We start from the raw sequence: 24,570 nt of genomic DNA on the forward strand, positions 1-24,570 counted from the left end.
GCTGCCTTTCCAGCACTAGCATAGTGGTTAGCACCCCTGCCTTCCAGCACTAGCATAATGGTTAGAACCCCTGCCTTCCAGCACTAGCATAATGGTTAGAACCCCTGCCTTCCAGCACTAGCATAGTGGTTAGCTCCCCTGCTTTCCAGCACTAGCATAGTGGTTAGCACCCCTGCCTTCCAGCACTAGCATAGTGGTTAGCACCCCTGCCTTCCAGCACTAGCATAGTGCTTAGCACCCCTGCCTTCCAGCACTAGCATAGTGGTTAGAACCCCTGCCTTCCAGCACTAGCATAGTGGTTAGCACCCCTGCCTTCCAGCACTAGCATAGTGGTTAGCACCCCTGCCTTCCAGCACTATCATATTGGTTAGAACCCTTGCCTTCCAGCACTAGCATAGTGGTTAGCACCTCTGCCTTCCAGCACTAGCATAGTGGTTAGAACCTTGCCTTCCAGCACTAGCATAGTGGTTAGCACCCCTGCCTTCCAGCACTAGCATAGTGGTTAGAACCCCTGCCTTACAGCACTAGCATAGTGTTTAGCACCCCTGCCCTGAAGCACTAGGTTTCTTAGTTCAAAGCTAGGAAACTACTTTCATGGAGTTTGCATGGGCCCCCTGTGCTTGCATTGGTTTCCTCCAGGTACTTCAGTGTCCTCCCACCTTGCAAAGACATGCTGATAGGTAATTGGCTCTTGTCTAAATTGGCCCTCGCATACTGATGTGAGATAGGAACCTTAGATTGTAAGCTCCTTGAAGGCAGGGACTGTTGTAAATGTACAACATAGAAAATTGTCAGCTTATAATTAATGAGATACTACTGAAATAAAGTCTCTGACCCTGCATATGGTTTATTTCTGTATTCAAAATCCAACCAATTAGTTTATTAAAAATGTGATAAAAAACACAGAAGCCATCTAGTGGCAAAAAAACATTAATTTTTAAGTAACAAAAGGCCACAAGGACACTGGGATGGCTCAAATGTATTTTGAATAAAAAAAAAAAAAAAAAAGAGACGCTGCATGGGCTGTTTTGTAGCTTTAAGCCTTGAAGCTCAACCCAAGGTCGTACATAACACTTAGCTGTCACTTTGTAAAGGTAATAGTCTCCTTGTACAAGTGGTGGATAATCAGAGCCATTTGTCTCAGCTTTCAGGATAAAGACTGGTGGAATGCGATGGTTATGCCGCAGTCAGGAGCGCGGTCATTAACGCACCGCCTCTAACTGCAATCCATCCATTCTTCCCCCCTGGATCTGAGAAGCAGACAAGAGTAGTAATTGGAACAAGTTCTGGGTATCCGGCGCCCATGCTGGGCTATTTCTCAGCACAGGGAAAAATCGGATTATTCAGCTATTAGAAAATGTGATATTCCGTAGAAGAAAATGTGTGGAAAAATGCAGTCTAATTATTCAGATATTAGATTTAGAGTAATCTCTTCTGAATTGTTGGCATGTAGAAATGTCGTTATTTATTTTATCCCGTGTAAAGTCTAAGCCAGTGATGCTTTTCCGTTGACGCACATGGGTAATTACGTGTATGCGTTGCATAAACCCAATATCGCCAATGGTAAAATCTATACATACTTACATAGTTTAAAAGACTGAAAAAAGATACAGGTCCATCCAGTTCAACCTGTACATTCAGAATATTATACATTACATGAGTATTATTCCTTATCCTTATTCAGTGACCATCCTCATAGATATTATCATCTGAAATGTATTATACTTATTATGTTGAAAATTGTATTTTTTACATCATACGCAGGTGACTTTATTCATGTTGCTATTGATAATATTTTATTACCATCACCGATAATGCCTATAATTTTACTGTAATTATTTCAGATTACTGTTATATTAGCTTAGCTTTTCTTATTATTATCAATCCAGTTTTTCCAAAATAATATTCTCTCTCTCTCTCTCTCTCTCTCCTCAAAAGTTTCTTTTTTTTCTTATGGGATTCATATTCTGTAACTGTAGGTCACATCAGAATGGTCCAATTATAAAACAAAACATGGCAACAAGTAAACCAATGAAATGCCCCCTGTTTAAAAGTATGCATCCCCTTAGTTCGTAGCCTCCCTAGCAGTCTGATTATGTCCATATTTCTGTGCTCAAAGCGGTGCATTTTATTGCATGGAAATATGTATTTTTTTTATTGTAGGCCTGTAATTTTTAGGAATAACTCACTGAAATCTGTCCAAACAAAAGTCTAGTAAACATCCCGGGCATGTTAAAATTTGAAACACGAAATCATAAATTCTAATTTAAAAAATAATCATAAAAATAATTTAAAAAAAATAAATTTAATTCAATAATATAATCAAACCAAAAACACTGAAATTTGAAATAGAGCGCCAAGTTCGCACATCACTGAGCAAAGTCGCAAAATCGTTTTCAGTGTCTGATGAGGAATTTCTCCACAAATCATTATCACTCAATTCTGCAAGTAGTTCTAATTTACTATCGCTGTTCTCTAGCTGGTCGCTTTTGATCCAAAGGGACACCTTTTGGACGTGATCGACGTTTCTCAGTTTCCAGGCAGAAAGAACAGTAAAAATGCAGGCAGGGCACAGGACAAAGCACTCGGGACAAAATGTATGTTAAATGGTTTGATACAGTAATGTTTTACTATGTGATTTTAGTGAATTTAGTGAATGTCACTTTTTCACATTTTTGAATTTCACTCCATTCCATCCCTGTACGTCCTGACGTTGCAGGGGACAGAACCCAGATGACAGATGCCGGCAGCGGATGGAGAACATTGCCGGGGACACTGCAGGAGGGACATCTCGGGAGCAACGGACAAGGTAAGTGCAGAAGAAATTCCGGAGAAACGCTGCAAGGTATTCCCGAGTGTAGATCGGGGTTACCGCTTGTGGTACTGAATTTTTACCCCAAGCTACACTCGGGAATACCGTCAGGGAGGTTAATACTGTGTATTGCCCCCTTAGCATCAATGAAAGTGTGCAGTCTTTTGTCATAGTTGTCTGTGAGGACTTCTTGCAGGTGGTATACCTGCTCATTCATCATAACAAAATGCCTCCAAGTCACGCAAAGTCTTTGGTCGTCTTGCATGAGCCACACCTTTGAGATCTCCCCAGAGTTGCTTGATGATATTAAGGTCAGAAGACTGGGAAGGCCACTCCAGAATCTTCACCTTTTTCTGCTGTAACCACTGGAGGGTCAACTTGGCCTTGTGCTTAGGGTCATTGTCGTGCTGGAACGTCCAACAGCTTCCCATGCACAGCTTTCTTGCAGAGGAATGCAAATTGTCTGCCAGTATTTTCTGATAACATGCTGCATTCATCTTGCCATCAATTTTCACAAGTTTCCCCATGCCGTTGGAGCTCACACACCTCCAAAACATCAGTGAGCCACCACATGATTCACAGTGAGAATGGTATTCTTGTCGCTGTTGACCCCTCTAAAAACATAACACTTATGGTTGTGACCATTAAAGCTCTATTTAGGTATTTAGGTCTCATCACTCCAGATTACAGGATGCGAGAAGCTGTGAGACATGTCAAGGTGTTGTCAGGCATATTGTGGCATTGGCGCAGTAAAGGCCTCTTTCTGGCAACTTGACCATGCAGCTCATTTTTGTTCAAGTTTTGTCGTATTGTGCTCCTTGAAACAATCCCACTGTCTTTTTCCAGAGCAGCCTGTATTTCTCCTAAGGTTACCTGTGGGTTTTTCTTTGTATCCCGAACAATACTTCTGGCAGTTGTGGCTGAAATCCTTCTTGGTATACCTGACATTGGTTTGGTATCAAAATATCCTAGAATTTTCCACTTCTTAATAACTGAATGAACAGTACTGACTGGCAAATTCAAGGCTTTGGATATCTCTTTATTTCTTTCCCTCTTTATAAAGTTCCATTACCTTGTTACGCAGGTATTTTGACAGTTCTTTTCTGCTCCTCGTGGCTCAGTATCTAGCCTGCACAGTGCATCCACATGAGAGCTAACAAACTAATTGACTATTTATACACTGGCACTAACTGCAATTTAAAAAGCCACAGATGTGGGAAATAACCTTCAATTGCCATTTCAGTCTGTGTGTGTCACCTGGTGTGTCTGTACCAAGGCCAAACATTCCAGGGGATGGAAACATTTGATCAGGGCCATTTGTGTGATGTAATAATAAATGGCTTCATATGTTTTTTTTTTTTTTTTTTAATACAACATATTAAATATATTTTATATATGTGTGTGTGTGTGTGTGTGTGTGTGTGTGTGTGTGTGTGTGTGTGTATATATATATATATATATATATATATATACACCGTGTTCCAAATTATTATGCAAATTCTATTTAAGTGTCACAAAGATTAAATATTTTGTTTTTCAGTTTAACTCATGGATGGCATTGTGTGTCAGGGCTCTATTGATCACTGAAAACAATCTTGGACACCTGTGATAATTAGATTGGCCGGTGAGCCCAATTTAAGGAAAAACTACTAAAGGAGGGTGTTCCACATTATTAAGCAGAGCACCATTTTCAAGCAATATGGGGAAGAAAAAGGATCTCTCTGCTGCCGAAAAGAGTGAAATAGTTCAATGCCTTGGACGAGGTATGAAAACATTAGATATTTCACGAAAACGTAAGCGTGATCATCGCACTATTAAGAGATTTGTGGCTGATTCAGAGCACAGACGGGTTTGTGCAGATAAAGGCACATTGAGGAAGATTTCTGCCAGATCCATGCATCGGATCAAGAGAGCAGCTGCTAAAATACCATTACATAGCGGCAAACAGATATTTGAAGCTTCTGGTGCCTCTGCAGTCCCACGGACATCAAGGTGTAGAGTCCTCCAGAGTCTTGTAACTGTGCATAAACCTTCTATTCGGCCACCACTAACCAATGCTCACAAGCAGAAATGGCTGCATTGGGCAGAAAAATACATAAAGACTAATTTTCAAACAGTCCTGTTCACTGACGAGTGCCGTGCAACCCTGGATGGTGTAGATGGATAGAGTAGTGGATGGTTGGTGGACGGCCACCCTGTTCCAACAAGGCTGCAACGTCAGCAAGGCGGTGGCAGAGTCATGTTTTGGGCCAGAATCATGAGAACAGAGCTGGTCAGCCCCTTTAGGGGCCCCGAAGGTGTAAAGATGACCTCTGCAAAGTATGTGGAGTTTATGACTGACCACTTTCTTCCCTGGTACAGAAGGAAGAACTATGCTTTCCGTAATAAAATCATCTTCATGCATGACAATGCACCTTCTCATGCTGCAAAGAATACCTCTGCATCAATGGCTGTTATGGGGATAAAAGGAGAGAAAGTCATGGTGTGGCCTCCATCCTCCCCTGACCTCAATCCTATTGAGAACCTTTGGAGCATCCTCAAGCAAAAGATCTATGAGGGTGGGAGGCAGTTTACATCCAAACAGCAGCTCTGGGAGGCTATTCTGACATCTTGCAAACAAATTCAAGCAGAAACTGTCCAAAAACTCACAAGTTCAATGGATGCAAGACTTGTGAAGCTGCTATCAAATAAGGGGTCCTATGTTACAATGTAACGTGACCTGTTAAAGTGTTTAAAAAGTTAAAATGTTGTTAAAAGTTTGATTGAAATATCTTTTGATTTCAGTAAATATGCTGCAAACACAACAAATGGCAATTTTCAGTTCTTTACAACCTATAAAGTGTTTTGAAACTTACTGTGCGTAATAATTTTGAACAAAAATCCTGTTATCATTAGGAGGTTTGTTCAATAAAATGTGAATTGTACTCTAAATAGTTGATAACATGAGAATTATGCTGACTGTTATTTACATCAGTTATTTAGGTAATTGAGAAAAATATCATTTGCATAATAATTTGGAACACGGTATATATATATATATATATATATATATATAATCATTCAAGAATATACTATATATTATAATATATAAATTAAATTAATATAACTATAGTGCTACCCTCTTGAGGGTTGCTGAGTTTTTGGGTCCCCATAAGCTCTGCACTGCCAGGCGACACGCGTTTTCCACACTTTCATCCACAGACAGTAAACAGTACAAGAGCTCGGTTTTTGTTGTTCTATTGGGGTTAACAATCTGGATGGGGTCTAGTGGTATATGGGATGCCCAATGGAACTGCAACAACTTAGAGGACAACTTCTTAGACACAAAAAGGCAAAAATCCAGGAAAAAGCACATAAAGACCAGATCCTAAGCTATCTACTTCTTCAGGAGCAGCTTTTATCTTCTGAAGAATTGACTCACAATCTTTGCAAGGAGCAGTTGGTCCCCGTAAATGAACCTTCTCAGACCCCAGATGAAAATCTCCTCATCCACCTGGCTGTATTGAGAGTATCCCCAGGCAAGGGATTCTGGGACACAAAATAATGTAGTCCCAGGGAGAATTAGTTGGGTATTGCACCCGACTGCCTCTCCCTTCTTTGGCCCAGGGGGTGTAGAAGTACTCACACTGTCCTGTTCCTGTAGCTTTAAAGGTTGAAACTGCTTTCAGGCATTACGCTGGGCTGGCTCCTTCCATGCTGACAGGTTGTCATTCCCCGGTAGACTGTGGGACAGTGGAGGTCCTTCTTTCCAGCTTCCAGCCTGTAGGCAGATCCCCCCTTCACCAACAGCACTTACTCACTCCATCTTTCACCCGACTCCCCTGCTGACCAGGCTCTCTCATAATTAAGGGCTGACCAAGTTACCATACCAGGCCTCCGGCCTGGGGATTGGCCAGGTTCCCCAAAGTATGCAGATCGGCCCCTCCTTACCACCACCTACTGGCTTCTAGAAACTTCTCTAAGTTTTATTGCAGGGGGAGGTATCAAAGAACTGACCTGCAGAGCCCTCCAGCCTTAACCTGAAGTAACTTTGCTGACTCACTCCCATGCTGACTCTAACTACAAAAAAAACCACACTAGAGGGCATTACATAGCTAAAGGCAAAATAATTATTTTTATAGTTTATGATAGGGTGGATTAGATCCCCCATCATGTTTTTATTGCTGTCTGTGCTCCTATTCATTGTCTCTTCTTGTCCTTTTTACCATCATCACCGAAAGTGAAAGACACCAGTCGCTCTTACAATTACCCGAACAGGAACAGATCAAAAATCTTCCAATTTGGTTCAAACTGAACTTTGGCCCACAATTGTTGCCCATTTGGCCCCCTGTTCGGTGGGAGCCTAAAATCATATATAGAAGCAGTGTTTCTACCACTTCTATACATGACAGCCAGGACCATACTTGATCAACAATATCACCACCCCCCCCCCCCCCACCACCACCACCACCACCACTAGCCCTGCTTCTTCTTTTATATAGCTGAACCGTAAACCTGGAGTATCGTTGTGCCAGGTCTTTGGGGTTTGTTTCAAGTTGGCAGGCATAGTGGTTAATGGTGGATTTACAATGAGGGTCATTTTATGGAATATACAAGCCCTTTAGTCCATTGATTCACCTTTTACTTTCCAGTCACAAGCTTGAAATAGGGTAGGGGACCTGTACGTGAAAGTGAAACTGCAGCACAGAAATATCATGTTTCTCCCCTGCCAGACAGGGCCAATGGATGAATCTGATGCACAGAAATAGAATTCCTTTGACACGGAAAACATCTTATATATGTATTTCATCTGTGCACTTACAGTAGTTCTTGCAATTTAGCCTCAAGTTGCCTCTATGACAAAGTCTCCTGAAAGCTTAACCTATGTATCATTCTAGCAAATTTTTTGAACTGTCACCAAAAAATTTGGCACTGTCAGTTAATTTTTTGTGTTGTATCAGTAAAAAAAAATGGGCTCTGTCAGTAAATTTTTGGTGTGTAAATGTCACTTTGGGAGGTTGTCAACCCTGCTCAGTCCTAAGTGGCCAATCACCAGGCCCAAACACTGTCACCTGATCAGGAGTAAGATGTCATCAACCATGAATAGGGTTTGGACACCTGACTTGAGCAAAGGTACGGAGCAGTGGGGTGTTCTACAAAGGCAGGTATACGTGGGTTAAGAGGTGCACTTGTAGGAGATTCTTTAATAACTAGAAATTAGTGTAAGGGTTCTTCTGCAAGAGAGGTCCATCCAATCAAACAAGAAATTCACAAACCCAGACAATTCAAAAAAGTTAGTTTGCCTGAAAACCGCATACAAATTAAAGTGGAAGCTCAGAAGGTGAGAAAAGGGAGGGAGCAAGTTTCACTTTTTCAGGAAATGTCAGGAATTGCATATACTGTAACTCCAGCTGTCTATTACATGTGTCTGGAGCTACTGATTGTTATGATCATTAAGAAGAAAAATCTTTCATAAATTAGTAAATATTTCATAAATTGCCACAAAAATGAATGACAAAAGAGATGTACCTGCAAATGAAGTGTGAATGTGAAATGCACTTTATATGCTGAATACTATCATTACAAGTATTAAGTGACTACAGTTACCAGAGTACAATAAACCAGAGTATATATATATATATATATATATATATATATATGTCTACACTGCTCAAAAAAATTTAAGGAACACTTTGAAAACACATCAGATCTCAATGGGGCAAAATCTCCTGCTGGATATCTGTACTGATATGGACTGGGTAATGTGTTAGGAAATTAAGGATGCCCCATTGTTTGATAGAAATGAAAATGATCAATCTACAGAAGAATGAATTCAAAGACACCCCGAAAATCAAGTGAAAATATTATGCAGCAGACTAGTCCATTTTGCTGAAATTTCTTTGCAGCAACTCAGAATGGTCCTCAGTAGTTTGTATGGCCCCCACGTGCTTGTATGCATGCCTGACAACGTAGGGGGAGGCTCCTAATGAGACGACGGATGGTGTCCTGGGGGATTTCCTCCCAGATCAGGACCAGGGCATCACTGAACTCCTTGACAGTCTGAGGAGCAACCTGGCGTTGTTGGATGGACCAAAACATGATATCCCAGAGGTGTTCTATTAAATTTAGGTCAGGTGAGCGTAGAGGCCATTCAATGGTATCAATTCCTTCATCCTCCAGGAACTGCCTGCATACTCTCGACACATGAGGCTGGGCATTGTCGTGCACCAGGAGGAACTCAGGACCCACTACAACAACATAGGGTCTGACAATGGGTCCAAGGATTTCATCCCAATACCTAATGGCAGTCAGGGTGCCATTGTCTAGCCTGTAGAAGTCTGTGTGTCCCTCCATGGATATGCCTCCCCAGACCATCACTGACCCACCACCAAAATGGTCATGCTGAACGATGTTACAGGCAGCATAACGTCTGTCACGTGCTCAGGGAGAACCTGCTCTCATATGTGAAAAGCACAGGGCGACAGTGGTGGACCTGCCAATTCTGGTGTTCAATGGCAAATGCCAATCGAGATCTATGGTGCCGGGCAGTGAGCACAGGGCCCACTAGAGATCGTTGGGCCCTCAGGCCACCTTCATGAAGTGTGCTTCTGATTGTTTGGTCAGAGACATTCACACCAGTGGCCTGTTGGAGGTCATTTTGTATGGCTCTGGCAGTGCTCATCCTGTTCCTCCTTGCACAAAGGAGCAGATACCGGTCCTGCTGATGGGTTAAGGACCTTCTACGGCCCTGTCCAGCTCTCCTAGAGTAACTGCCTGTCTCCTGGAATCTCCTCCATGCTCTTGAGACTGTGCTAAGAGACACAGCAAACCTTCTGGCAATGGTATATATTGATGTGCTATCCTGGAGGAGTTGGACTGCTTGTGCAACCTCTGTAGGGTCCAGGTATGGCCTCATGCTACCAGTAGTGACACTGACCCTAGCCAAATGCAAAACTAATGATAAACAGTCAGAAAAGATGAGTATGGAAAAAAATTAAGTGGCCTCCACCTGTAAATATTCCTGTTTGGGGGTCGTCTCATTGTTGGTCATCTAGTGAACCTGTTGTTAAAGCAGAGCTCCACCCAAAAGGGGAAGTTCCGCTTTAATGCTTTGTCACCCGCTCCCCATTAAGGATTTGCACCTTTGGGGAGCGGGTACCCGAATTTGACAGGTACCCACTTCCACTTCGGCTGCAATCGCCTAGGCAATCGGAAGCAGAAGTTGTCCTCCCCCCTTCCTCCCCGTATACTTTTGGGACACGTGACAGGTCCTAGAAGACTACGGGGCCATTCACAAAGCGCAGCGCTTCTCGCACATGTGCAGTGGGCACCCGGCTGTGAAGCTGCAAGCTGTCACAGCCGGGTGCCCATACTAAAGATGACGGTGTCAGGGAGAGAAAATGGCCAGTGAAACCAGCGGTGGTGAGGACACCGCAGAATCAAGGGACAGGTAAGTGGCTGTATTTTAAAAGTCAGCAGCTACAGTTTTTGTAGCCGCTGACTTTTATTTTATTTTTTTTTTTTTAGCTGGAACTCCTCTTTAATTTCATTAACACCAAAGCAGCTGAAACTGATTAACAACCCCCTCTGCTACTTAACTATATATATATATAGTGAAGGAAATTAGTATTATTTAATCCCTTGCTGATTTTGAATGTTTGCCCACTCACAAAGAAATGATCAGTCTAAAAATCAAATTGTAACACTGAGAGACAGAATTCAAAAGAAAATTCAAAAGAAATGCATGTCTAGCAAATGATGACTGATTTGCATGTTCGTGCGGGAAATAACTATTTGATCCCCTATCATTCAGCAGGATTTCTGGCTACCAGGTGTCTTTCATACAGGTAACAAGCTGGGATTAGAAGCAGTCTCTTAAAGGGAGTGCTGCTAATCTCATTTTGTTACCTGTATAAAAGACACCTGTCCACAGGAGAAATCAGATTCCAAACTCTCCATCCTGGCAAAGACCAAAGAGCTGTCCAAGGATGCCAGGGACAAGATTGTATACCTACAAAAGGCTGGACTGGGCTACTAAACTATCGCCAAGCAGCTTGGTGAGAAGGTGACAACAGTTGGTGCAATCATTCACAAACGGAAGAAACACAAAACAACTGTCAGTCTCTCTAGGTCTGGTGCTCCATGCAAGATCTCACCTCGTGGAGTGTCAATGATCATGAGAACAGTGAAGAATCATCCCAGAACTACACGTGAGGATCTTGTCAATGATCTCCAGGCAGCTGGGACCACAGTCACCAGGAAAACAATTGATAACACACTACGCTGACAAGGATTGAAATCCTGCAGTGCCTGCAAGGTCCCTCTGCTCAAGAAAGCACATGTCCAGGCCCGTCTGAAGTCTGCCAGTGAACATCTGAATGATGCAGAGGAGGACTGGTTGAAAGTGTTGTGGTCAGATGAGACCAAAATCGAGCTCTCTGGCATCAACTCAACTCACCGTATTTGGAGGAGGAGGAATGCTGCCTGTGACCCCAAGAACACCATTCCAACTGTCAAACATGGTGGTGGAAACATTCTGCTTTGGGGGTGTTTTTCTGTCAAGGGGACAGGACAACTGCACTGCATCAAAGGGACAATGGACGGGGCAATGTACCGTCAAATCTTGAGTGAGAACCTTCTTCCCTCAGCCAGGACATTGAAAATGGGTCGTGGATGGGTGTTCCAGCATGACAATGACCCAAAACACACGGCCAAGGCAACAAAGGAGTGGCTCATGAAGAAGCACATTAAGGTCCTGGAGAGGCCTAGCCAGTCTCCAGACCTTAATCCGATTGAAAATCTGTGGAGGGAGCTGAAAGTTCGAGTTGCCAAACGTCAGCCACCAACCTTAATAACTTGGAGAGGATCTGCCAAGAGGATTGGGCCAAAATCCCTCCAGAGATGTGTGCGAACCTGGTGGCCAACTACAGGAAACGTCTGACCTCTGTGATTGCCAACAAGGGATTTTCCACCAAGTACTAAGTCATGTTTTGTGAAGGGGATCAAATACTTACTTCCCTCATGAACATGCAAATCAGTGCATAATTTGTTAGACATGCATTTCTTTTGAATTTTTTGTTGCTCTTCTGTCTCTCAGTGTTACAATACACCTACCATTCGATTTTTAGACTGATAATTTCTTTGTGAGTGGGCAAACATTCAAAATCAGCATGGGATCAAATACTTATTTCCTTCACTGTATATATATATATATATTTTTTTTTTTTTTTCTCCAATAGTAGGTGTTCTCTTTCAAATGTCGCCTTATGCATTGACATACCATACCTCCTTAGAACCAGTCTGTCCAGACAATATGGTCACCTGCCAACCTGGCACCATCCACAAGCAGCTTAGCTCTTTAATAACACACAGGAGCTGAATCCAATGCAATATTACTTCAAAATTTAAAATGACAGTAAAGTGGAGATTTTTTTTCAGTTTTGAAGTGTAAGAAGACAATGACTTTCCTAAGTCTCTGCAAAGCACTAACACTGACTGAAGGAACATAGAGTCTAGCTAAGACTGAACCGGCCTGTACTAAACAAGAGGGGACGACAGAGGGAGGTAACAAATTACAGCAAGTAACCAAAATGTAGATGCTAAATGCCTTATCAGAATACCAGAGAACAATCATAACATGATGCAATTCAGTACAGCAAAGCAAAAATACATATAGGTGGGATAGAACAGTGGGCTTGTAAGAGGTTTAATCTGCCTACATTTTGCCTTCCATGCCCCCTCCCCCTCTCTTATCACCATGCTAATGACATTTACGAAAAAGCTAAAATTTCTGATTTAATTACATTATTTTAGATCTAGTGACATCATCACTGGGTTCTGTGCTTCTACATGCAATGCAAGCAGATAATGGCTGGTGGGAGGGGCTGGTAGGGTGCTGTACATAGCTTCTTGAAAACATCCCAGCACCCTGCCTTAGCACTCCTCTCAAGAGTCCTCAGCCCTGATGCAAGCAGTGGGAGGAGTTATGCAAATATCAAAATGTCTTAATGTGTGGATGTCAGTCAGAATGAGATAAAGACTGCCCTATGCTATACCCATATGTGATGCTAAACCTCCATGATTTAAAGAACTGAAAAGTAATGAATGAAAGGGGTAGGGTAGGGATGGTCAGACTGGGGAGGAAAGAGCTAGATGATGATGTGTGTCTTCCACCAGTGAGCTATGACTACCACTTTTTTTATTTTATTCTATTTATTTAAACCACTCCCACGTTTTGTCACTTTTTGCTTTCTTATGTGTGTGTTTTTCACGGATGGAGGGTGTGGGTCCTCGGGCCTTACCTGAAGTCTAGGGGGAGGATGTGTGGCCATACGGTTCCTTCCTCCCCTGATCCCTAGGGGGTTTTCTCTTCGGGAGAACCCCCTTGCCTAGTACTGGATGTCCGGCTTCGGCTGGGCATAAGGAACGGTGGTCCACCAGGCCTTTTGGCCAGGAGGACCAAATGGGAACCTTGTCCCTGTCAGGAGCTTCGTGCCCCGGGGGATCGGGTGAACGATCCAACCCTTTCGGGGGTAGGACAAACACACCCCTAAGTGCACGTTTTTCGTGTGTGTGTTCTTGCACTTGCACTTTTTTGCGGACACTTACGGGTTTTTACGTTATAGTTGCACGTTTGCGGACTTAAAAAAAAAAAAAAACCAGTGAGCTATGACTAGCTGCAGCTTCTAATGCACATTGTGAGAAGCTCATAGTGTGCAGTGAAATCAGAGTAAGCCATTTCAGTCCAGCAGAGGAGCCGGTACAACTGTGCAAGACTGAAGAGAAGGCTGGAGGTCAGCTTTAATCCCAGCATATCATTCAGATCCATCATTGTCTTCATAGTCTTGTCTTTGTTGTAATGCAACCTGTGTAATTGTGCCTCGAGTCAAAGGATTTCCTTGAAAAGTATGAATTTCTTTTCTTTGACTGACACCACTACAGACATGTGGCTGAACATCAAACATCCATTTATCAGTACACCTTTTGCTCAGGGCACCAGAACCCACATAAACCAGAGCCCAAAGACCTATTACTGCTGCATTGAAGGAACAGGTAGAAAAAGTGCAAACTTTGCAGATACTACACTGGATATCTGCAGTAACATCCTAAATCATCACCAGACAGTGCATGAGGAATCCCTGAACAATCCCCCATCACTCGAAGGTTTCAGGTGTGTACATGTCTAGGTTCTTGTTCTGTAGTGCTGATATTTTAGGCTTCAGGGCTGTCGGGGAAGAGAAGCTGCAAAATGTGAAATATTTTGGTGCAATTTTGCATCAGTTTTATTATAATGCTAAAATGCTGGCAGTAAAAATTGGAGTGATTCCCCGTACATTGGTGGCAATCGGAGAAGCACCTCCTTCTTTATCGGTTGATGGAGAAGGGCCCTTTACATTGGTGGCCACAGAAGAAGGTCTCTTTACGTGGTCAACGGACGAAGGTCCCCTTACATTGGTGATCAGTGAAGAAGCACCTCTTACATTGATGGTCAACAGGAGAAGGTCTCTTTACATTGGTGGAAAACAGAAAAAGGTTCCCTTACATTGGTGGTCAGTGGAGAAGATCCTCTTACATTAATGTTCAACAGGAGAAGGTCCCCTCTCATTTGCAGCCAGTGGAGAAGCACTTCTTACATTGGTGGTCAACAGGAGAAGGTCCCATTACACAAGTGGTCAGTGGAGAAGGGTCCCTTTACATTGGTGGTCAATGGAAGAAGGTTCACTTACATTGGTGGTCAGTGGAGAAGGGTCCCCTTACATTGGTGTTCAGTGGAGAAGTGTCCTCTTACATTGGTGTTCAACAGCAAAAGGTTCCCTTACACTGGTAGCCAGTGGAGAAGGGTCCCCTTACATTAGTGGCCAATGGAATGGTCCCTTTACACTGGTGGCTAGTAGAAAGGTGTAGTGCCACCTTACAGTGGTCTTAAATGGGAGAAGGTCCCATTACACTGGTGGTCAGTAGATTAGGTCTTCTTACACTGATAGTCCTTTGACAAATGTCCCCCTACATTGGTGGTCAATAGAAGAAGGTCATCTTACATTGGTGGTCAGTAGAGAAGTGTCTCCTTAGATTAGTGATCAGACGAGAAGTGTCCTCTTACATTGGTTTTCACCAGGAGAAGGTCTCCAAACACTAGTGACCAGTGAAGAAGGGTCCCCTTACATTGGTAGTTAATGGAAAAAGGGTCCCTTTACACTTGTGGCCATAATTCCCCTTTCATTGGGGGTCAGAGAGGATTCTGTATTACAATGAAGAACAATGTGAAGAATGCTCCCTTACAAACTGATAAAAAAAACCATTGCTGTGGTTATTTGCCTGCAGGATGGAAGAGGTTCCACTGGTCCCACACTGCTCATTTTGGCAAGTGATAACAGTGTCAGAACTCTGCAGGAGATTAATCTGCACTGCTCAAGGAACCCCTAGAAATTTCTAAAGGAATCATAGGGTTCCACATAACCCCTTGGTGCTGCACCTTCCGGCCTTTAAGGGGTTTGTGATACCAGGAGGCGGGGTGGGGTTTATGACCATGTGACTACTGTGATTGGCTGTCACAGCGGTCACCTGATCGGAAAGCACCTGATCACAAGTAGCGATTGAGACCTTTCCGTTAACTGTGTCGGGAGCACACAGGATCACTCTCAGCAAATGTTTGTTTACATTTGGAATACTAATATGCAGCCTCTCTGTGTCAAGGCCTACCCAACTAGAGGTTGCATATTTGCGAACCACCAGCGCCGAGAGGTTAAGAAAGGTTGCCATATCATGTCAGTATGGATGTCACAGCACTTCCTCCAACTCAATCCATCCAAAACCAAGCTCATAATATTTCCTCCCCTATGTGACCCTCCCCTGACTTCTCTATCGCTATGAGTGGAACAACTATAAGTCTCTCCCCATATGCCAGTCGGCTAGGTGTAATTCTGGACTTTGAACTTTCCTTCTGGCCCCACACTGTCCAAATCTTGCTGCCTGAACCTCAGTAACATCTGCAAAATATGCCCTTTCCTAACCAAAGACATAACAAAGCTACAAATTTACTCCCTGGTTATCTCTCACCTTGACTACTGTAACTCCCTCCTCATTGGGTTTCCATAGGCTATTCCCCCTCCAGTCCATCATGAATGCTGCTACCAGACTCATCCACCTTACCAACTGTTCAGTGTCGTCTGCCCCTCTCTGCCTATCAATTAATTGGCTTCCACTCATCTAACAAAGAAAATTCAAAATACTAACAACAACCTACAAAGCCATCCATAACTCAGCCCCCAGCTACATCACCATCCTCATCACATAATACCAACCAAACTGTTCTCTGTACTCCTACCAAGACCTCCTGCTCTCTAGCTCCCTCATGACTCATTCATGAAAATGTGGAATAGACTCCCTCAAGAGTTGGTTCTGGCCAGCTCAGTGAATTGCTTTAAAAAAGTCCTGGATTCTTTCTTGGATACACAGAATATAACTGGTTACTAAGATTTATAGGTAAAGTTAATCCAGGGAATATCTGATTGCCTCTCGGGGGATAAGGAAGGATTTTTTTTTTTGCCTTCCTCTAGATCAACTGTGGGTATAGGATTGTAACTTTTTTTTTTTTTTTTGGTTGAACTGGATGGACGTTTGTCTTTTTTCAGCCAGACTATATAACTATGAGCTCCTCCTACGCTCACCTCCAGGACTTCTCCAGAGCCTCTCCAATCTTCTAGAACTCTGTACCAAAATCTGTCCGAGTACCTTCTACTTTGTCCATCTTTAGATGATCCCTGAAAACTCATATCTTCAGGGAGGCCTACTTTGCCTCCTTCAGAACTTCTCCAGAGCCTCTCCTATCCTCTGAAAATCCCTACTCCAATCTGTCTGACTAGTTTCTACTCTGTCTATGTTTAGATGATTCCTGAACAGTAGCAGACTGACAACTCATGGGGCCCCCAGGCAGTAGGGGATCATGGGGCCCCTGTGTCCTTGCCCAAACTCAAAAAAGCCTATGAAAAAGGTACCAGGGGCATCTCATGGGGCCCCCTACTGACCCCGGGCCCTCGGGCAGTGCCCAAGTTTCCAAATGGTCAGTCCGCCCCTGTTCCTGAACACCCCATTTTTCAGGCAGGCTTACCCTACCTTTTCCAGAACATCTCCAGAGGCTCTCCCATCCTCTAAAATTCCCTACCCATATCTTTCTGACTATCTTCTTTGCACTTTTAGGCGATCCTTTAAAAACATGTTTTCAGAGGGGCCTATCTTGCCTTTACCTAATAAAATGAACTTTTACTTTCTCCACTAGCTCATCCTCCAAAGTTCTTATCTTTTGTATCAGCATATTTTAGATTGTAAACTCTGATAAGAAGTACCATTTGATTTTTCATGTATTTAATTGTATTGTAACTGTACTGTCTATTTCGTAAAGCTGTTGGCTCTATATAACCTCTTTATTATTATAATAAAAATAATAATAACAATTATCACACCCTTTAACTCTTTATCTAATTAGTCAGTTGCTGAATATTTGAATAAGTAAGCTCTTTTGTTTTCTTGAGGGATTTCTTTATGTTTTCTGTAGAGGACTTCACACTGATAACATTAGACAGGCACAGGTTAGTACCTGCAGTCCTTATAAAACAGAGCCTTGTGTTCTGAGGAGCACATTGTATGAAGACATTCCATTTACCTTGTGCCCATGCCAACATTGCTAACATTTTTTGTGCCTTTTACTAGCTCTGCCAGGGCAGGCAATGCCGGGAGTATGACATAGGTAACTGTTTTCTTGGAAATGTCTTTTTTATTGTTACATAATGGCAGCAATCCAGGTACAGAGCTATTGATAGCGGAGGTTGAGGAGCCATCCTCCATCAATCCTGTCTGTTGCTTGGAAGCAGTAAAATCTGTGTTCTTATCCCAAACACACTGACACATTGTAGATGTATGAAAATCAAACTTATTGAAACTTAACAACAAAAATGTTACATATTGCAGGGTATCCATCTTTATCAGACTGGAATATGGCACACCATGGCTGCCTGGATAGTAGGGGTGGTGGGGCGGCATATAGAGGAAACAATCCATCCATTTCTCTCTTGCCACCTCTGAATGTCCGCTTCTCCTTCTCTTCCTCCTGCGGGCATTCAGTGGCTGGATCAATAGGTTTCTCTATATGCTGCTCCTCTGTCCTATCTGTCTTTTTTCTGCTGCCCTGGGGCCCCTGTCCTCTCTCCTGGTCCCCCTGTGCTCTCTCCTGGCCCCCTTACAGGCTGTGAGGGATCTGCCAGGATTGAAATGGGTGAAGGGGGAGGTAAATACTGTATTTCATTTACCAGGACCCTCCTTGTCTGAATGGACAGTCAGTGACCAGTACCGATCACTGACTTTGTCCATTCATAACTGAGGCATAGTAAACTTTCTTTCCTATGGTTCAGTTTGTGAATGAAGGGAAAGCTCTGTAGAGAGTTATTCCTGTTCGGGGGTGGACTGACAACTCATGGGGCCCCTGGGCAATAGGGGATCATGAGGCCCCTGTGTCCTTGCCCACACTCAAAGCACACCCAAAAAAGCCTATAAAAAGGTACTAGGGGCATTTCCTGGGGCCCCCTACTGACCCCAGGCCCTCGGGCAGTGCCCAAGTGCTCAAATGGTCAGTCCGCCCCTGTTCCTGTCCATTCATTCTGTGCTGCAGGGATGGAGATTGAGGGCTGTATCCGCAATCTCCTTTCTCTGTATCAAAGGTGAAACATCAGAGTTCTGTTTAGACCCCTGATATCTCATCAAGGCCCCCCAATGTGGCTCCTAAAAAAATAAAAAAAATAATAAAAAATAAAATTGTAAAATGAAGTAAAAAATAATAAAAAATAAAACTAAAAAATTACTGATACCAGTGGTGGAACTACCAGGATCGCAAGGGTTGCACTTGTGACCAGGTCCTGGTGTTCCGCCACCAGGCTCATGATCGCATGATCCTTATATGTGGGCCCTGCATTAGTTTTCTTTTTTCAGGCATTTTTTTTGGCTGATCCTGCCAATAACACTTTTTCTGTCCTAGGGTGACAACAACAGTTACTCACTGCTCTGTGATCAGGGGAGCAGTGTTGTCACCCTAGGACAGGACTACACAACACTACCCCTCTTCTCCTTTTACTGTATATATAGGGGGGTGTTATTTCAGTTCAGAGAAAAATGCAATTATTGTAATTAAAAAAGAAGACTTATGTAGCATGATCTCAGGATTATTAAATAGCATTTTTTTTACTTTTAAGACCATGTTTTATACATGCATTTCCAGTAGTCAGTGTTAAATCTAAACTCCAGCCTTCCCTTTACTCTTGCACAGTTGTACCGGCTCCTCTCCTGGACCAAAATGGCTTACTCTGATGTCACTGCACACTCTGAGCTTCTCAAAATGTTCATTAGAAGCTAAAGCAAGTCACATAGAGCTCACCTTATTTCCTAGCTGGAGGATATCCCCCATCCTCTAGCCCAGGGGTGTCAAACTATGGCCCTCCAGCTGTCAAGAAATTACAAGTCCCATCATGCCTCTGCCTTTGGGAGTCATGCCTGTAATTGTTAGCCTTGCAATGCCTCATGGGATTTGTAGTTCCGCAACAGCTGGAGGGCCACAGTTTGACACCCCTGAGTCTAGCCCTTTCCTCTCCAGCCTGTCTCTGGCCCGCCTCTTTCATTCATTGGATTTTTAGTTTTTTCAATCATGCAGGCTCAGCATGTTAGGCAAATTCAACCTGCTTGGGAACACCCACTCCTCCCTACTGGCATTCACCCATCAAGGCGGTTAGATACTTGCATAACTCCTCCCACTGCTTATATAAGGGATGAGGGATCTTGAGAGGAATGCTAAGGCAGGGTTTTAAGCGCAGGAGGATTATCTCTATTTTTGCTGAGGCAGAGTGCTGTGATGTTTTCAGGAAGCTATGTACAGCACCACGCCGGTGTAGCAAACTGGCTCATCAGAGTTGGACGCGGAGTTCCCCTTTTCTATTGGAGGTATTCCTCGGTCCTTCATTCCCTACCCCCTCCCTTCCTGAGAGGCACAGTGACAGATGGTCTGGGTCAGCCGCAGGTTAAGGCATCCTTAGTCCGGTGCCGAGCAGTCTGCGAAAGTGTAGCCTTCCTCACCTAAGTCATGATAAGGCCAGCTCATCAGAGCATTGGGAAGCACTGACCCAAAAAACTTGTGTAGGCTCACCCATCATAAAACAGATAAGGCAGTTTCTCCCAGGAATTGAAAGAGATTGTAACCTCACAAAACCTAACAGTTAAAGATGACAGAAATGAAATGAACATTCCGCAAGTCAGGTTTTTTCCCCTATGTTTCATGTCATGGATTAGGACAGATGTTGGTTCTAATTCAGAGTTCGCCCGACTGACCCCTCCCAAAACAGCGTAGTGGCCAGTATTCAGAGCCACCCCCCTTGCAGGGGGATTTTTAAAAAGACAGGCTGGCAAGCCTAAAGCTTAAGCAAAACACATCTCCTGATCTTAACATCGTAACAGCAGGAGATCAAAGACCCTTTCCGCTCTGCAACTTGGATCTGCTTACAAACCAAGGCGTATTGGCAAGTAACTTAACCCTTTAACTTCCTTCCTATTATCTCTTTGCTGTGTTGTGGGTCTTTATCTATATATAAATATATATCTTAGTTACATCTTTTTCTGTAAATATTTTATTGCACCTGTTTGACTCTTTTAGTAATAAATCTTTCTTTCTGAAAGTGTTAAACTGTTTCTAAGCACTTACTTGCAATTCACGAATTCCTGCCTTTTGAAGAGACGCTACTGTGTTTGTTTAATCCTCTGCCCAATCGGCCTGCAGTGACCGTATTGGACAGGCAACTTTCCAACCATTACAATGTATATTTGATAAAGAGAGTTTCCCCTTTCTCTGTACAAAAAGGGGTGGTGGCAGTGAAGGGTTAGTTGCGTAATTAACCCGACCCAGTAACAAGCGCATTCAGGCTGCCGGTGCGTCAATTGCGTTCCATTAGCTGGACAATCGTGCAGGGCGCAGCTGAGTGTGGCCTTGTTGTGCGCATCACACCGCGGTTTTAGATCGGCCGGTCCTTTGGTCACGAGTTTGGTGATGTTAGGAATGGACTGGCCAGCAATGGTGGGACTCACCTGCCTTTTGATCTGCAGTACCAGGGCTGGCCAGCGGGTGCTCCCAGCAATCAGAGACTCAACCTTTCAGCCAGCTAACACCTGGAACTGATGATGCTGGGGTATTTAAGGGATGGCCAGACCCACAGACTCTGCCTTGGTGTTGTGTTTGTCCTGGGCCCTGTATCTGTCCTGCATCCTGTTTCTGTTCCTTTGCTGACTTCTCCTGCTCTGATCCTGGCTTGTGACCCTGACCATCCCTCTGCCTGACCCTCTGTACTATGCTGCTTGCTACCTGCTGAACCTGGCCTGTGACCCCGACCATTCTCCGCTTGCTCCCCCTGTACCTACCTGCCCAATTGATATTGACCCGGCCTGCCTGACGACGCTTGCTTGTATATACTGTTATCTGTGGGTGGTTTGGTTTGGTTTGTTTGCACCGTATTATGTTTTAGTATTGCACTGCGTTTATGTTTGTACTGTTAGTGTTAATAAATTATATTGTTTATAACATATCTGAGGTCTGCGTTTCCCTGCTTCAGTCACACACCTCTGGTCATACCTGGGAGCCCTGACATTACACCAAGGCCAATCCTGACCAGAAGTGGCTGCACAGGGAAGCCATCTTGGCTTGTTGATGGGAAGGATGGATCTTGAGGAGGTTGAGTATTTATATCTGCTAGTGTTTGATGACAGGGAGTATGCTTATCAAACTCTGAAGGAGTATACCCGGGATGAATTGCTAGAATGTATACGGCTCGCTCATGTTCTAGTAGATCAGGGCACAGTGTTCTCTGAGGTGCAGCCATTGATTGAGGTTTGTGCTGAGTTGGTTTCATCTGGTTCCCCCGAATGCAGGGATGAATTTTTGCCACCATTTAGTGCAGACCAGGTAGAGTCCCTGGTGTGGTTATTAGAGGATGATGTGGGTTACTTTCTGGAGCGTTATTCCACATGTTCACCACAGACACTGAGAGATTGTATAAACGCAGTGCAGTCATTGACCAGACAGACTTTGTGTAAGCTCAGCTTTGTTCAACCCATACTGCAGACATGGACAGATTTGTTGCACCCAGCCTCAGTCAGCTTACAAAGACCCAGTCCTGCTTCTAACTCTACTCCTGTATTCCCACCAGCTCCTCCAGTTACAGCCCAGTATACTTGGCTATCTACCGCATGTCAGTACCCTGTTCCCACTCGCTGCACCTATCCTGCCTTTAACCCTGTAAAAAAGCCCTCTGTAGCAACTGCTCCCTCTCCTGTTCCATCCTCCAGTTCTTCTCTGTCTCCAGCTGCTCCATTCGTTTGCAGACCTGCGTTTACTTGCAGTGCTCCAGTAGTTAAAACCAGAAAAAAGCGAAAATTCTTTCCAACCAATACCATCCTGCCAGTATCCAAACCGGTGAGCCTGCCTTCCGTGGTTCAGACTGATGCCTGTACGCAGCCTGATGCCTCTACGCGGCCTGAAGCCTCTACTCGGCCTGATGCCTCTACGCGGCCTGAAGCCTCTACTCGGCCTGATGCCTGTACTCGGCCTGATGCCTGTACTCGGCCTGATGCCTCTCCTCGGCCTGAAGCCTCTACGCGGCCTGAAGCCTCTCCTCGGCCTGATGCCTGTACTCGGCCTGATGCCTGTACTCGGCCTGATGCCTGTACTCGGCCTGATGCCTCTACGCGACCTGATGCCTGTACTCGGCCTGATGCCTGTACTCGGCCTGATGCCTGTACTCGGCCTGATGCCTGTACTCGGCCTGATACCTCTCTTCGGCCTGAAGCCTCTACTCGGCCTGATGCCTCTACTCGGCCTGATGCCTCTACCCAGCATGATGAACTGATCCAGCCTGACGATCCTATTAGGCCAGTTGACTCGATGCCCGCTGTTGATCCAGATGATCCGGTACCTGATCCGGTGCCCGCTGTCGTGCCAATTGACTCAGAGCCCGCTGTCGTACCTGGTGACTCGGTGCCCACTGCCTTGCCAGATGACGCGGTGCCCGCTGGCAAGCCAAATGACCTGATGCCTGGTGACCTAGTGTCCGGTGTCATACCTGATGACCCGATGCCCGCTGTCGAGCCAGACAATCCGGTACCTGATGACCCGGTGCCCACTGTCGTGCCTGTTGACTCGGAGACCACTGCCTTGCCAGATGACGCGGTGCCCGCTGTCGAGCCAAATGACCTGATGCCTGGTGACCCGATGCCCGCTGTCCAGTCAGACGATCCAATGTCTGACCCAGTGCCCGCGGTCATACCAGTTGACTCGGAGCCCACTGCCTTGCCAGATGACGCGGTGCCCGCGGTCGAGCCAAATGACCTGATGCCTGGTGACCCGATGCCCGCTGTCCAGCCAGACGATTCAATGTCTGCCCCGGTGCCCGCGGTCATGCCAGTTGACTCGGAGCCCACTGCCTTGCCAGATGACGCGGTGCTCGCTGTCGAGCCAAATGACTTGATGCCTGGTGACCCGATGCCCGCTGTCCGGTCAGACGATCCAATGTCTGACCCAGTGCCCGCGGTCATACCAGTTGACTCGGAGCCCACTGCCTTGCCAGATGACGCGGTGCCCGCTGTCGAGCCAAATGACCTGATGCCTGGTGACCCGATGCCCGCTGTCCAGCCAGACCATCCAATGTCTGACCCAGTGCCTGCGGTCATACCAGTTGACTCGGAGCCCACTGTCGTGCCTGGTGTCTCGGTGCCCGCCGCTCCGCCTGGGGGCCCGAGACCTGTTGCTCCGCTTGGGGGTCCAGCGCCCGCCGCTCCGCCTGGGGATCCGGCGCCCGCCGCCCCGCCTGGGGGCCCGAGACCTGTCGCTCCGCCTGAGGGCCCGAGACCTGTCGCTCCGCCTGGGGGTCCGGCACCTGCCACTCCGCTTGAGGGCCCGAGACCTGTCGCTCCTCCTGGGGGTCCGGCGCCCGCCGCTCCGCCTGAGGGCCCGAGACCTGTCGCTCCACCTGGGGGTCCGGCGCCCGCCGCTCCGCCTGAGGGCCCGAGACCTGTCGCTCCATCTGGGGGTCCGGCGCCCGCCGCTCCGCCTGAGGGCCCGAGACCTGTCGCTCCTCCTGGGGGTCCGGCGCCCGCCGCTCCGCCTGAGGGCCCGAGACCTGTCGCTCCGCCTGGGGGTCCGGCGCCCGCCGCTCCGCCTGAGGGCCCGAGACCTGTCGCTCCGCCTGGGGGTCCGGCGCCCGCCGCTCCGCCTGAGGGCCCGAGACCTGTCGCTCCGCCTGGGGGTCCGGCGCCTGCCGCTCCGCCTGAGGGCCCGAGACCTGTCGCTCCACCTGGGGGTCCGGCGCCCGCCGCTCCGCCTGAGGGCCCGAGACCTGTCGCTCCTCCTGGGGGTCCGGCGCCCGCCGCTCCGCCTGGGGGCACGATGCCTGTCGCCCCGCCTGGGGGCACGATGCCTGTCGCCCCGCCTGGGGGCACGATGCCCGTCGCCCCGCCTGGGGGCACGATGCCCGTCGCCCCGCCTGGGGGCCCGATGCCCGTCGCCCCGCCTGGGGGCCCGATGCCCGTCGCCCCGCTTGGGGGCCCGATGCCCGTCGCCCCGCCTGGGGGCCCGGTGCCTGTCGCCCCGCCCGGGGGCCCGGTGCCTGCCGCCCCGCCCGGGGGCCCGGTGCCTGCCGATCCGCCCGGGGGCCCGGTGCCTGCTGCTCCGCCTGGTGGCCCGCTGCCTGCTGCTTCGCCTG

This window comes from Staurois parvus, unplaced genomic scaffold (assembly GCF_062004578.1).
Source record: "Staurois parvus isolate SC_StPar_1 unplaced genomic scaffold, SC_StPar_1.0 ptg000448l, whole genome shotgun sequence".
Taxonomy (NCBI): domain Eukaryota; kingdom Metazoa; phylum Chordata; class Amphibia; order Anura; family Ranidae; genus Staurois; species Staurois parvus.